This window comes from Lutjanus erythropterus, chromosome 14 (genome assembly GCF_056507025.1).
Source record: "Lutjanus erythropterus isolate fLutEry1 chromosome 14, fLutEry1.hap2, whole genome shotgun sequence".
Classification (NCBI taxonomy): domain Eukaryota; kingdom Metazoa; phylum Chordata; class Actinopteri; order Lutjaniformes; family Lutjanidae; genus Lutjanus; species Lutjanus erythropterus.
Genome location: NC_139330.1, coordinates 34,535,762 through 34,552,361, shown reverse-complemented (window position 1 = coordinate 34,552,361; position 16,600 = coordinate 34,535,762). Strand labels below are relative to the sequence as shown.

General features: G+C 38.9%; 1 long non-coding RNA gene across 1 annotated transcript in view; it reads left to right on the top strand.

The window, feature by feature from the left end:
• LOC146315879 (uncharacterized) overlaps window positions 1–16,600 on the top strand; it is a 33,837-nt gene that overhangs the window by 9,929 nt on the left and 7,308 nt on the right. The window contains exon 2 of the long non-coding RNA XR_014771857.1: window positions 11,363–11,421. This is a non-coding gene — a long non-coding RNA (uncharacterized LOC146315879). The remainder of the gene's footprint in view (window positions 1–11,362; window positions 11,422–16,600) is intronic.

Genomic DNA, 16,600 nt, shown 5'->3' with positions numbered 1-16,600 from the left:
ATCCTCCCCGTTTTTGATGTGTCAAGGTTGGCAAGTATGCTGACAGTGTTTGTACATCAAAGAAATATTGGGATGGTTGCGGTGTTACAAATGAGCTGAGTGAATGTGATCACTGTAGCTGGTCAGCTGTAACATGTCTGTGTGTCTGCAGAAACAGAGGTTTGAGGGTATTGTCGGGGGTTTCTGTGGAAAGTGTACCTGGAGGGTGAGGTGGGAAGGTGTGTTAGAACATGTTAAAACACGACAGGTAGGCTGTAATGAATAGTTTGTGCAGGAAGTTTTGCACAGCCCTGCTCCCCCACCCTGCGCTCCCTTGCCCTGGGAGTTGTGCTTATGGGGACTAGCTCTGGGAACGTGTTACACTTAAATACCTAATTTTAGAGGGATTCTTTTTTTTTTCAGCGTTTGGAAGGATGGTCCCTTTAATTTAATGGAACTTGTTCTTGAGGTTGTCAAGTTATTTTTAAAGTCTAAGCTATGTTTGGAGTAAAAACTGTTTTAACTTGAAAATGATGAAGTGACTACTTACTTTGGTTGTTAGACAGTACACCAAGTATATTGGATGATTAAAAAATATGAGTATTAAGTCCAGTCTGCTTTAGTATATTTTTCATCTTCAGTGATGACCACAATCTTTTGTTTTGTTCTCTCAGTTTGCAGAGGCTATGAGAAACATGCTCAGTGAATCACCATTTCAGCTGTTCAAACAGCAGGACGCACCTAGATGTGCATTCTCTACTCATTTGTTATGTGTTAGAATTTTATTTTTCTCAGGATTTTGTCTCAGGATTCCCACTAATGATGATTTCGATTCAGTACTAACCTATTGGATATCTTAAAAAATATTTTCTAGACTTATTAATAGGATGGGGTGTTACAATTCCTGAAGATTCAACACTATACTTACTAGGGGTGTAAGAAAATATTGAGTATCGCCCTATTATGTATTGTGATTAAGTCTTAATTCTTAAAACAGGGCATCATGATCAGAATCAGAAATACTTAATTTATCCCTGGGAGGAAATTGTTTGCATTACAGTTGCTCCCATTCAAGATCAGAAGTGTATGTGTAAGCTTATAGAAAAATCAGAATGGAAATATGAATTGTAGGTCTGTAGCAATATGTAAAAAAAAGTGCATTATACTACTATATAAAAAAAAGTAAAAAATAGAAATAAGAGATCTAAAAATATGTAAACAATATGTACACATAATTGTGTAAAACAAAAAATAATGCTGAAGATGGGGGATGAGTGTTAGGATGCAAGTATTATGAATAAAACTCTAGGTTGGTTTAAATGTGCAGTATAAATAAATAAAAAATGCTTTGTTGGACTGTTGAATTATTGTTATTATTGCACATTAAACAGTTGAATTTTTGCACATAAAACCATGTAGTTACATCAGTATTGCGTGCATGAAGATATAGATGAAACATTAATAATAATCAGCTTCTGATGAGTTGAACATATAAATAACTGATAAGTAAGTAGCTTCAGACAGTGGTGAAATAAGTCCAGGTCAGTCTATTTACTCAGACACTGAGAGAGGAGTTGTAAGGTTTGTTGGCCACAGGTAGGAATGACTTCCTGTGGTGCATTTTGGTGGGGTTGTGGATGTTGTGATACATGCGCAGATTTGTGACAGTGGTTAATTTTGTGCTGTGTTTAAACCCCCAAACTGCTACATAGCAGTGTTGTTATCTATCTTCACTGTTTGGATTCCATAGAAAGTAAACCTTTTTAACTCAAATGCTATAATATAGTATTGTGTTTTTTTTACCATGACAGTTTTCCTAAAATAAGATTTAAAAAAAAATGGCAATATATCACTTTGCATTCAGTATCACAATATATTGCAATATATTGAATCGTAACCTGAGAATCATGATACGTATCATATCGCCAGATTCTTGCCAATACATAGCCCTAATATTTACCTGAGTGGGGTTGTTCTTGGACGTGACCACTACATGAAACTGCCAGTATGACTCATCATTAGTTGTGGACATTGATATCATCAGGTGTTTTGGCCTTTTATCACAAGATCCTCTCAGTCAAGGCAGGTCCAACCCATGTTGATCAGATCTGGGTGTGTGTCTCGTGGTTGGCGTCTAGATGGCCATGTCATATGTGGCTCTGATGGTGAATCTCAACATATTGCAATGGAGCAAATAACAGGGACAAAGGTTTTTATTTTACAAGGGCTTACTGTGACCTAAGAGCTTGCGCAATGTTATGCTCTGTTTATGCTGCTTATAAAACTAAAGCATCACCACATCAGGAAGAACAGTCCCATCCAGGTATCCTTGTGTTTATGATTCAGCCCTGTGTAGTGGATTGTAAATCACAACCAGCAGCATCACAATGTCAGGAGGATCAGTCACATCCAGGCTTCCTATGAGACACTTCAGTTGAGGCAGGCCCACCACAGGCTGATCACGGTTGGCTTATAGATGGTCACTCCGAAGCCCAGACGGGATCTCTTCTCTTCAGCCACAAGCAGTGACTGCTCCTTTCTGTGGTGTTGGGAAGTGCTTTAATTGCCCTGCTGTGGGCCTGCCCTCTGACTCCCACTTCCCTCAGGAGCCCTAAAGTTAAAAAATATTTTCTAAATTATTGTTCTGATCGTTTTTAAAGACTGTTTCATCAAGACTTTGTGCCATATAATTTTTAAAGCCTTATCACCTGTGCCTGTTTTCTATCATTTGGCTGTATTAAACTGGAATTGAACATTCATATTAGGGCTTCACGATTTACTGAAATATTGGCGAAATTGCGATGTGGCCAAATTCAATACCCAAATTGCAGAAGCTGCAATTCTTTTTATAAAGGAAAAATGTGTGAGAAAACAGCATCATAATGAAGTACTATAGTGCTGCAGAGAGGTCTTGGATTTTCACTGAAAATGAAAACTGTCATGCAGAAGTGATCATTTCCACTATTTATGAACCATAACGCAATATTTGTCAAAATAATTGTAATTCGATTTTTTTTGCCATATTGTGCGGCCCTTATTCAAATTTCATCTGCCTTCTTGTTTGTGACATGGTTTCAGTCAAGTATAAAATCTGCCAGTCTGTTACTGAATCCATTAAGCCTAGTAAAAGATTTGATAATATGAATGCCTGAATGTGTACAACCTGAGGGAGGTGGTCTGAGATCAGTTCCATTTGAGCTCTGACAGTTTGTCAGTCTGTTCTCCCGCAGGAAGGAAATCCATGAACATGTTATGATAACTTCATTAGTGGCATTGAGGAAAGAACCCAAGAGCAGGAGAGATAAAATACCTGACTGACACATGAGTGTAGAATAACATACACCCCCAGCTTTATGCTGTACAATGTTTTTGTCTTTACTTCAGGAAGGTAGTGGAGGCGGTACATTCATTTTTACCTCTACGTGACCCAGAGGGGTGGTGCTAACCAGTGTATTATTATGGTATCTGATCTTTTGAAAATAATTGGTATTTTTGTGTGATAAATAACTTAAATAACAATGATCAAAATTGTTGGCACTTATGCAACAGCAAATTCCAACCAAGTAATTTGATTGGATGAGAGACGCTCCATGAGTGCTGATGTAGAGTACATTACTGGGACTGTGAACTACCTGTATCACTCCACTGAACAGTGTTCTAATGATCATTCATTCATGATCACATTGATGTTACATTGACTAACAGAGACCATGGAGACGGGAGGCGTCTTTGCACATGATTCAGGGCTTATTACTGTGGAATCTCTGTCACACATTTTTTAATGTGACAAAGTACCCAGAGGAGGATTTAAAACCAATAGTTCAATCTGATTTTTTGATTTTTTTATTGGGGAAAATACCTGTGCTTGCGTAGATACATGTTACCATCGTTATGAAATGATTTGCATTGTTCCTTAGACAGTTTTCACAATAAACAGATGGATTTATTAGTAGTTTAGCTTCTTAATCCGCTAAAATAACATAACCACCATCGTAAAACCCTGGGGTTGGTTTTGTTTCAGAACACAAAAGAATTTGGTTGGAAACGGACCAGGACCCATGTTTTCATGCATTCTCTGGCCTGTTGTTTAGTCTGTTTTGGTATTTTAAGAAGTCTGAGCTGAATACAGCCTTAAAGCAGTTTCTTCAGTCCATCGGAACAACTAAGCTGTGGAGCTCTGTGGTGGTAACATGTAGACTTATATAAAGTAGCTAGAAGGGTTGCAAATTGTAAGGACTTTCCTTAATCGATCATTGGTAAAATTAACGATCAGTTGATCAATACCAAATGTATTTTTCCCCCTCAATCAAAGCTTTATTTCCCAAGCAACACATTGCATGTTTTCTCACAGCATCAGATAGCCCATGAAACCTACTGTAGAAAGATGTAATAGCCTGCGTATTAAACACATAAAATCGAATATCAGAACATATTTGTAGCACAGTCATACAAACAATCACTATTGTATTTCGGGGCTGCGGCACTGTCAGACAGCAGCCCCTCTCGCTCAGCACGTATACCCCTGATCGCCTAGGCAACACCAGATGTGTCGGACAAATGACAGTTCGTAAAAACCAGCACCGTTTGGCAGTGTTTTAATCTAGAAAATGAAAATAATGTTGAATGTAGACTGTGAGAGAAGAAGCTGATATATATTCAATCGGCTAGAGAAACGTGCCCACATTAAGCACAGACACAGACCTGTAAGCGGAGCTGCTGCTGCTGCTAGCATTGCTAACATTAACCACACTGTGTGTCAGGCTGGAGGGCTAACGTCCGCTTTGGGTCCTTTACCCGCAGACTCTGTCATCCTTTTCATTCTGAAAAGATGGAGCATTTAGTGAGTTGTTGTCATGTTTTGTACATCAATGTGTAAGCTTTGTATTGCACAGCGCAAAGTAGCATGCATTTCAGCGGCATTTAAAGTACAATTTGGCGGTTGTTGACTGTTATTATTGGCTTCAAATTACTCTTAATACACACAGTATTTTTTCCGGACAGTGTTTAACATTATTAATGAATAAATTCTGCTAAATTTTAATTGCTTTCTGAGTGTTTTGTTAGTGTTAGACTAGTCGACTAGTCTAAATGAAATTTTGCGTTTATTTGATAGGGAAATTAGTCGCCAGGAACATCCCTAATCACAGCTGTGATGTCCAACAGCACTCCCTCTCATGTGAGGTTGCTTAATTATTGTTCTCTCAGTTGACTAAAGGACTAATTCTGCTTAAGATGTTTTGTCCATTTAGAGTAAATCAACCTCATAGTACAATACAAGACAGTTTTAAGTGGAATAAGCACCTTTGTGAAAGATTTTCAACAAAACCTAAACATTATAACCTTCATTAAGGCAGGATTTAATTGCAGACCTGTTGTGTTATATTCCGTAAGGTTTAGGTAAGTAGAATTAATATACTGTTGTATTTGTTTTGAAGCAACACAACCATCTTAATGATCCATGATCCATATCACTTTGCATGCACACTTTTAACCATCAAAGCATGTTTAAATTTTTTGTGACAATTTTAAGCAAATTCCAGAAATTTTCCAGATGCAATGGCACAGAGATAAGTCTGATGTAATAATTGTAGGATTAACATGCAGCTATTTGATTTGAGAATGTTTTACAATGTTACAGTGCATTTTGAGAAGCTATGAAGTGACAGATGTACTCGTTTTTATCCTTGTTTTTTCCTTCCACGAGTGTTCCAACTAGTCCGGCCCTGCTGTGCTGTGATTGGCTAGTACTCATTGCCAGGCGGCATGGGTTTGAGTCCCATGTCAAGCTAAATATCACATTGTCTACTTTTTCTTTTAGAATTTTTGAACTTATTTTCAGTTTTCAGTTGTAGTTTGGGTAGATTTGGGCAGGAAAACGTCTTGGTTAGATATGTAATATTTGAATAGATCATGATTTGGATTAAAATCAGCCTGAACCCTTTCACAACGTCAGGAAGTCTTTCTGACAGTGACCCTCAAGGCATTTAGTACGAGCCAATCACAGCAGTATGGCAGAACTAGGCGGAACAGTCATGGGGAAAAAAATTACGCTGTCCTGATGAGTTTCAGAGACTTTGAATGTTTTTTTTCTTTTTTTTTTTCTTTTTAACATCAAATACAAATGCTGCATTCTGCAGACTTTGTACTAACAAGAGAACAGCATGTAGTTTGCTGAGAATGCATAATTAGTACAATTCTAATATAGCACACTGTTAAACAGATTGTTCTTTGGCTGCCTACCCATGTGTAAATAAATCATCAAAGCCACAAAGCATACCCCCACAGTGTGTGTGTAGTGGGGTTCATTCTTCCCTGCACAGTGTGGTTGGATGGTACGGTGAACTCCTCTCACTGCAGAACAGCACCAGTCCTTCCTGCCTCGTGTCCCTGATGAAGACATGACAAATATTGACTTACTTTTTTTCTGATCGTTGCAACATCAGGGAGGCCTCTATAAAACGAAAGAAGAAGTTGAAAAATGTCATTTGTTATGTTATTTATTGGATTACAAACTGCTGCATCTATACACTAGCAGTACAAAGACAAGATATTTAATGTTGAAACTGATAAACTTTATCATTTTTTGTAAATGTACACTCATTCTGAATTTGATGCCTGCAACATGTCCCAAAAAAGTTGTGACAAGAGCCTGTTTACCACTGTGTTACATCACATTTTCTTTAAACAACACTCAGTCAGTGTTTGTGAACTGAGGACACTTATTTTGAAGTTTTAAAATGAAATTCTTTCTCATTCTTGTTTGATATACAACTTCAGGTGCTCAACAGTCCGGGGTCTCTGTTGTCATATTTTGTGTTTCATAATGCTCCACACATTTTCAATAGGAGACAGGTCTGGACTGCAGGCAGGACAGTCTAGTACCTGAACTCTTACTATGAAGACACGCTGTTGGAACATGTGGACAATGTGTCTTGGCATCATCTGGCTGAAATAAGCAGGGACGTCTCTGAGAAAGACGTTGTCTGGATGGCAGCATTTGTCGCTCCAAAACCTGTATGAATCTGTAAGCATTAATGGGGCCTTCACAGATGTGACAGTTACCCATGATGCCACTGGGCACTAACACAACCCCATACCATCACAGCTGCTGTGTTTTGAAGTTAGCACTGGTAACAATTTGGATGGTCTTTTTCCTCTTTAGCCTGGAGGACACAATGTCCATGATTTGTGAAAACAATCTGAAACGTGGACTCGTCAGACCACAGAAGACTTTTCCACTTTGTGTCAGTCCATCTCAGATGAGCTCAGGTCCAGAGAAGTCTGCAGTGTTTCTGGATGTTGTTGATATATGTCTTTCTCTTTACATGGTAGAGTCTTAACTTGCATTTGTAGCTGCAGCAACAAACTGTGTTTACTGACAGCGGTTTTCCAAAGTGTTCCTGAGCCCATGTAGTATCCTTTATGCAATGATGTGGGTTTTAATGCAGTTTTTAATGCAGTTTTTAATGCAGTGCTGCATGAGGGGTCAAAGGTCACAGACATTCCATTCAATGTTGATTTTCAGCCTTGCCTCTTATGTGCAGAGATTTCTCTGGATCCTCTGAATCTCTTAATGATGTTATGGGTTGTAGATGGTGAAATCTCTAAATTCCTGCAGTTTATGTTGAGAAACATTGTTCTTCATAAAGTGGTGAACCTCACCCTGTCCATGCTTGTGAACAACTGAGCCTTTTGAGGATACCTCTATAATACCCAAGCAGCAGCACAGCAGGGATTTGCATCTCTATAACAACAGGGCTACCCACACAAAAGTGTGTCTTCTTCAAGATGAAAGTCTCATGATATTTTGTTACATAAAATCTTTTAATATGAAGCAGCTAAATCAAAAATGTTGGGTTTTCACCAGCGGTAACTTAACACAACTCCTGTCAGCTTAAAGTAAACATGACAAGGTAAGACAAGGCAGACACCTGAATGTAAAAACAGTGCAGAAGAGAAACTAAATTTTGAACCAGAGTTTCAGGTATTAGTCACTGAGAGCTGAAAACACAGATGCCTGTCAAAAAACTCTGTCTCTTTACTCTCCTGCACGGACGAGTTAAGTCCGTTTGAGGGGGAGATAGGGAGGCCGTCATGGGTAGGCTGCAGTTGGGGGGATGTCACCACAACCTGCATGGAGGCAGTTTGGACTCGGTTTAGTCCTACTCCAAAGATGGTCCATCTCTGGTGTGACTTGGCACAGCTCAGCGCATTGAAAGTGCCAACAGAAATGCCAATCACTGCAAATCATGCAACACTAGCAGACCGAGGTGGCAGTAGAGCTGAGTAAAAAAAAAAAGACATTTGATCAGGTTTATTTTAGCCAACACTATTCTATTCTGTTAAAACATCTGATAGGGATCCTTATGGGACATCTCTCAAAATGAAGGTGTGCTGTTTGTTTGCTGTTTATTTTTGGCAGATACAGATGACCTGTCCTGTCATTGGCATGTCTGTGTGTAAACTGACTGATAGTATTATTTAGATGAATAGTTGGAGTGTCTGTGTGTTTGTGTGTATTTAAGCCAAATAGTTGGGTAGTGCTGGATGGACAGTCTTTCACACAAATAATGGATTTGCCAGGGCCAAGTTGTCCCTCTGTGCTCCCTTTGCTAAACAGAAATGGAGAACATCAGTCGGGACTGGCTGAGTGCCCCTCTTAATTGTCTGGGATTATGCAACAGTGTTCCCTTCCTCCACCAGTGCTACACAGAGTACTGCAGAGAGAGAATCCCTCAACTACAAAGTGGGAATGAGGAGCAAACAGTTATTATAAGCACCATGTGGCTGTGGCTGTCGCCGTCACACAGGCTGAAGTGAAGTGGTTTGCTAATGAACAGCGTGCAGCGTGTCGGTGAGCGTTAATCAGTGTTGAGCTGGAGGAGCGCAGCTGAGGGGACGCGTTTCCCTGCAGTCTGATGAACTGTGGGATTGATTCTCTTTGCTCTAACTGAGACGTCAAAGTGAGGAGACAGACAGAGACCCAAAAAAACAAGAGAATGTTTGCATTGAAGTCACGTTCTCACGCCTTGCCACATCCCTCATCACCTGAGTCCCCAAACTCAGAGGTTGCTATGAATTAAGTGGCTGTCTTGGGCTCACCATAAGGTGGGGCGCAGAGAGCTACAACTGCTATGTCCTGTCTGCCTGGTAAACAAAAAGCTAAGCTAACTTTAGCACTGGATTCAGCTAAGTTCATAAACTATATGATTCACAAGTCTCACAGCCCGACCTGACTGTTCACATTCTGCATTGCACTACATTTATGAGCGAGACTGTAGTGTTTTTAGTGTTTTGTTATAGAGTTTGTCAGATCCTGAAACACTTTTCTTTGGTCATGTCTAGAAGAGAACTCTTGATTGGTGAAACACTTCCAAGATTTTTGTGTGTTGTTCCTTCATTGTGATATTATACAAATGTTAAAATGTTCCTTGCAAGACTTGATTGTCAGTCTTTCCCTCCCCTGCTTGTGTCACTACCATACAGAGATGCACCAATCCCATTTTTCTCGTCTGAATCCGATTTTTTTGTAGGGCCTGACCTGCTGATACCGATTTTCAGTCTTTCTCAGAATATAATTGACAACATTCACAAACATTTTTTCACAACTTTTCTTGTAAAATTAAATTGGATGTTCATAATAAAGCACTGACTATTAAATATTCATTAAATACTATTTTTCATCTTCTCCGAAAGTCCTCCAGGTTACAGCCAGGCCTTATTATGTTAAGATTGTGTACTAGAGGGAACAAGATCTTGCAACATCTCATGGAATCTCACAGGATTTTGCGTGACACAATTTCATGTGGTCTCCAGTAGAAGCAGATGTAAACAAACTGGAGACAGACGCGGTGCAACAGTTTGCTGGAGTAAAGCTTTGCATTGATATAATCCAAGATTTGCAGTAGATAGGCACCTACACACACAAACACCTTTTTTTTTTTTAATTTATCAGTGTAAGTAATACAAAAAATCTAAAGCTTTGCAATGTACTTGAAAGAAACAAGTGTCTGTAATAATGAACTCTGAAGATGAACATGGCAAAGTAATTTTAAAAAACGAAATGAGAACATGATTCTTTCATACGATTCTTTTCAGTTTTTCAACAAAAGTATTAGTCTAATTGCACTCTATGGTGCTCAAGTAAAAAATGCATCTGAGATGCTTTAAACAGACAACATAAAAGTGCTTGACTAAACACAAATTATACTAACATGCTGGACTTCAACTTAAAAGTCTCTCATAACAAAAAATATCTCAAGTCTGTTTTCCTCTCTTACTGTACAACTTCAAAGTGATTAAACTGAAATGCTGTTCAACATTAGAAATGGATTGCAAAATTGTATCCTGAATAACCCACATGGGAACCCATACATGACACACTTCTTGTGAGTCCAGATCCCATCAAATGGATGTTTTATTTCCTGTAAAAAGTCTCCCATCTTTTGTTATTGAAGAGCTTTTAGTATGATGCAGCCAAAACAGGATATGTCAGGTTTTTCATCATCAGTAGCTTTTCATCATCATCATCAGTAAAATTAAGCAGATACTTCAAAATACCAACAGCGACTCAGGAGAGACACTAAACAAAAGTCCTGAGAGCTGAATGAATGCATTTGGAAAATGGGGCAAGTGAATCAGTCATTTTTGAATGAGATTGCAGAGATATATGATTTTTTTTCTCTGATTAATCATGCAGCCCCACAATTTAGTGGAATTATTTCAGCTGATGCAGATCCTTGGAAATAGCGCTGCAGAATTCTTATTGTATGACTTCATACTGAAGACTTCAAAGACTATTCTGGTTGTTTAGATTTTGTTTTCCATCAGAAAACAGGATGTTTGTACATGTACATTGTACAGCACTTAAAGTACTGCTTCACATTACCTCTCATTAAGGCCTCAGTATGCTTAAAACAAACTTATTTGAACATGTCATCTAACCACAACCTCTGACATGTGTTTACATCCTGCCTACTTTCACACCTTCAAACACCCAGTCAATTACTGTGTAAAGGGGTGTGGTTGCTGGTTTTAGTTGTTCAGTAATATCCAAAAATGTTTGTACAGGTACAAAGTACTTTTCCTTCCATGCTAAGAAAAAGTTGCTGAAGAAATGTAGACAAACTGTGCTGCAGAGGCGGATTCAAACTATGAGGGAACACATCTGCGAGTGTGTGAAATGGTTTACAGCGTGCTCTGACTCTGACATAACTCCACTGGAGGAAAAAAACAGAAATACCACAATGAATGCAGATATTATCTCGTTATTGGCAAGGATGTGTACAAAACCCATTAGAATGACATAAGATTCTGTTAATGTTTCCTAAAGCTCTTGGACTCCATTGTAACCCCCCCCCCCCATTTCTTTTTCTTTTTTCAGATGTTCCAGCTATGTTGAGTTGAAGGTCTCGTGAGTGGAGGGAAAGCCAGTCCAAGCAAGTCAGTACACACTAATCATTTTAACTTTCAGGAGTGATTTTTGCAACCTGCAAGCATATCATAATCAAGCACAGTCAATGCAGCGTTTCACATAAATTCATTTATTTGTGGTGACCGACATGCTCTGCAGAGAAATGAGAAATGGAGAGAAAAGAGGGAGCCCACTTATGCTGTTTATATAAAAGCTTGTAAGTGCTTGGTTGACGCAGATGTCATTCGGTACCATGTCGGTTTTAATCATCTCAATAGACTCTATCACTAACAACAAGCCTCCTCCACCCGCAGCTCACCTGCTGAAGTGAATCGTGGGTAAAAAAAATAAAAAAATGCAAAACATGAATTGTGTTTTTTTTTTTTTTTTTGGTGACCTTATAAAATAAAACCTCCTGATGAAGAGAGTTGACAGAGCAGACATGTACTGTACGGGGAGAGGAACAGAGAGAGGCGGGGCAAGCAGGTGTTTGTGCAGTAACAGAGGTGAGGACCGTGATCAGGAAAAACCAACAAGAGGAAAGCAGCAGGTCCAGACAGGATCAGCCAAGCTGTACTACACCACTGTGCTGCTCCACTGGCTCCACTGTTTGCTATCATTTTATACAGCATACTGTATATAAAGTAGTTAAAATGAGCACAGCCTTAAACATCTACAGCAGTAAAATGCAACATACACATTATTCTTGTGCGATACCTATTTTTTCGTACCTTCCTGACATTTTACCAGGTTATACGGTGTATGACAGCATTTGTGTGAAAAAACAAATCATTAAAAGCTGGTGATAGAAGTCATTCTAGCATATATGATATTGTGTAGCTTACAGTGCTTTGTGTCTTATATGCAGTAAGCCCTCTTAGACAGGTCTTGCTGGACTCAAATACGTATGGCCATAGAATAATGAATACATAGCAATTAAGCTTCATTGGTCTATAGATTCTTGCCAAAGGACCCAATGGTACTCGTTATCATGGGTACTAACACATCATTTGGCTGAACAGAGATGATTTACAGATGAATCATGCGGCTAATAGTCTGCTTTTATAGTTGAAAGGAATCATGTCAAAATAAAGTTATATGTGGTTATTTTTTCATGATTCCATGTCTAGTCATATTTGATTTACTAGCATGTAGACTGAGGCTATAGCGCAGAATGACCAGCCAATTATTTATTTTTTTTACCTCCAGATAATTTTTCTGTTGGCTAAGTTCCCTATTGATAATGAAGTATTTGCAATTTATTAGTAATAAATTAATTTAATTTTATATTTTTATATTCCATCAGTAAAACAGTTGCAGCTTCAGTGTTCCATATAATTTTATGAACTGCACCTGTGTGTTACTGGCCCAGCCTTCCCTTTGATGGTAGGTGGGCTTGTGGAAGGTTAGAGGGGTTTGTTGTCAAAGTGAGCTAGCTACTTAGCTGCTCCAAGTCAGGCTAAAGATGGGCTTAAACCAGGTGTCATCCAGATACTTAATAGAAACAGGAAGCTGCGGGTAGAGTAGTTGATCGATTCTGTAATTCTTTTCCTTAATTCTTTTCTTGCATGTTGCAGCAACTCTTCAATCTCATTGTACATTTTCCTTGGAGCCTTTCTTTTTTTGGATTGAGCATCCATAGTTAGCCAAGGGAGACTCCAGACTAGCCACCGACAAAATTTAGAGGCAAAGGCACTGAGCTTTAGGGGTAAGCTAGGACGCTCATTTAAGTTGCCGAAATAGGCTTCACAATTTTTACATTTGGAGAATGCAAGAATCACTTCAGACTTACAATAAAAATAAATGAAAAATAAAATGTTAAAATAAGAACTGTTATCATTTCCATGTTTTTTTTTTGTCACAGTCACACGGGGCCACTGGAGATGGGCTAAAAAGCTGCCTGTGGCTCCGGAGCCACAGGTTGCAGACCCCTGAGCTATACGATACCTAACCCTAATCGTACTATGGCTCAGTCACCATTTTTAAATATTCTGATGACACAGCCATCATTTACTTAGAACCAATAACAATGAAGACGGATACTGTGAGCATGTAGCCGAAGCAGCCAGTTGTTGCCTTGAACAACTTCCAGCTCAATACATTGAAAACACAAGAACTCATTATAGCTTTCAGGCACAGACCCTCCCCCAAACCTCTACACACATCTTAGGAGAACCTATAACCCTCACTGTGTCTTTCACATTCTTGGCACACATCAGCAACACACTCAAATGGAACATCAATACAGACCACATTAACCGAAAAGTCCAGCAAAGCTGCCTCCTCCAGTTTTACACAGCCTTCACTGAAAGTATACTCACCTCATCCATAACAGTTTGATACAGCAGTCACACAAGCAAAAAAGCTCCAGCACATAATCAATAAATCATCAAGATTATTGGCATCTCCTCCCATCAGTTAAATCTCTACATCACAAACACAAAATCAAGATTAAACCCTGCTCACCACCTCCTCGAGCTGGTTCCTATAGGCTCCTGCCCAACAAATCATCCTGTTTTATCCTGTCTTCTCACTAACCTGGACTGATGTACCTGCACTTAAAACTCCTTTATCAGTCTTGTGAATATTGTGTGAATTTTGTCTTGTGGCAGTCTGTGAATAGGTTTTGTTGTTACTGACACTGTTGAATTGAACATACCCACAGAGCGAATTCCACAGCCTCAGTCATGTGGTCATTAATAAATGATTGATTGAATAGCTGGGCTGGTGCCGCAGGCGGCTGTAGCGACGGCCCGGCTTGTGGTTGATAGGGTGGCTGCTGTGGCAGAGGTTGGAAGGTGGAGGCTGGCTGCCGTGGTGTGATCACAGCTGTTTCAGTGGCCGTTCATCCTTCCCCTGTTCTCTTGCATAGTCAGCTGTTTCTTTAACAGGGTGGCTTTCAATTCCTCCTTTTTGTCTCTTTTTCATCCCGTGTTTGTTGACATAGTACGCAGATTATATATGCCTGTATAAGAGACCAGAGTTTTCTTATCCTGGTAGTAAACTGTGTCCTAGGGGGCACTGTTGTCTGTTGCTCACCTGTCTCAGCAGTTGCTGGTGCTTCTCTAATCTGTATGTGTCCTGTCAAGTCTAATGTGCTTGTGGTGCAGGAGGGTTAATGTGGTGGAGCTCTCTAGATGTTATAGGGTGTGCAGAGGGAGTGAAACAAGTTTGTCTAATTCCTGTATAGAATATATTCTTTTATGAGGTTTAGGGGTTGCTTTCTCATAGGATAGTGGTTCATTTATCAGTGCTTTCCCTTATCCTCTCCACTGTCTTTGACTGTCTGTCCTTACTAGGACTGCAATTTACTATTTTCTCTATTAATTGATCACTTGTTTGGTCCAGAAAATGGGTTAAATGTTGATCAGTACTTACCACCAAAAGCCCAAGATGACGTCCTCAAATGTCTTGTTCTGTCCACAACCCAAAGATGTTCAGTTTACTGTCAGAGGGGAGTGAAGAAACCCGAAAATATTCACATTTAGGAAGCTTGATTCAGAGAATCTTGACTTTTTTTTTTTTTTTGAAACATTTCTCAAAATGATTAATTGATTATCAGAATAGTTGACAATTAATTTGTCACCTATATTCTTGTTCTTTTCTTCCTGTCAGATTTTCAGTCAGTCTTCTTGTTTGTTTCTGTTTTTCACTCCCTTCTTTCATGCAGTGGTCTCTATCACTTTTCTGACTGTTTCTAATTCTTCTCTATTCACTGAGCCCCCTTTTTGGCTGTGGGGTGGAATAGTTTTTTATTTTGTCATTTGTCAGAGCATTTTTTAGGTCACCAACATGGTCAGGATGCTCTGTTATCATTCACTCTTAATACAAAGTAAAGGAATCCTCTTAATTTATTCTCTGATCACTTATTTACATACATTTAAATAACTGCTAAGATGCTGTGACTATAAACTGTGGAGAGAAAGCAGTCACATTGTACTGGGGTTGCAAATAGTAAGCACTTTCCTTAATCAGTCATTTAATCATTAATAAAAACATAGACTTTTTGCTTATACCAAACAATATCAAATGTTTTTGTCCTCCTCAATCAAAGCTTTATTTTCATAGCAACATATGGCATAATTTTTGACAGCATGACAGAATATAAAGACATGAAGGCCTAAATGCCTTCATATTTGTAATACATATACTTGAATGTCAGATAACATGTGGAACGTGCTCATAAAATAAGAGATCGATTAAATTTTATTAGATCAACCAAATGCCCAACGACTTGATTTTTATTGATTAATCGTTGTCTTCCCTACATTATACATAAACGCAGAGAAAAAAGCAGTCAAATGTACTGAATTTAATGAGTATAGTATAACTCTTGTTTTCAAACAATGGACATTTCTCTCCTACACACATCATCCACTGTGGTCTGGAGCTTTAAACCCTCACACCCAGAGGAACTTATTAAACAGAAATCAAAAACTGTGAAATTTAAAAATTTCAACAGTAGATGCGGTGATAGTTGTGTATTAGCAGTGGAGAGAGGGAGTGTGTGTGTTGAGAGAGGGTATATGTGTGCCTGTGTCCTTTTTGTCTCCTCTTTCTACTTCAGAGTGTAATCAGCTGCCCAAATCATGCTAAAGCAAACAAATATGATGACCACACGTTTCACTGTGATTTCCACACTCTCTTGGACAGCCGCTGTCTGTTTATGTCCATCACTTCTTCCCAGCAACTCATTACGCCTGGTAGTTTCCACTCTAATCACGCTCTGATCTGTGAGTGACTGATGGGAGGGAAGTTTTCAAATGTGTGTGTGTGTGTGTGTGTGTGTGTGTGTGTGTGTGTGTGTGTGTGTGTGTGTGTGTGTGTGTGTGTGTGTGTGTGTGTGTGTGTGTGTAATATGGAACTAAGCAGCTCTTTCTGAAATATCTGAGTTACTAACATGCTGAGAAGTGTAGAATTCAGTCTCTAATGTCAGTATAGGGGTTGAAATGAGACTGTGGAAATCCTCATTAAACTGGATCTTTGTAGCCTGCAAATTGTTAGACCTTTCCTTAATTGATCATCAGTAGCATTAAAGATCAGTTAATTGATTAATTGATATTTTAAAAATTAAAAACAATTTTTTCTCCTTATAAAAGCTATATTTTCACAGAAAGATATTGCATATCCTCTGACAGCGTTGCATAGTCTATGAAACAAAGACATAAAGGCCTCCATATTAAACACATGTACTTGACAGGTGGATAA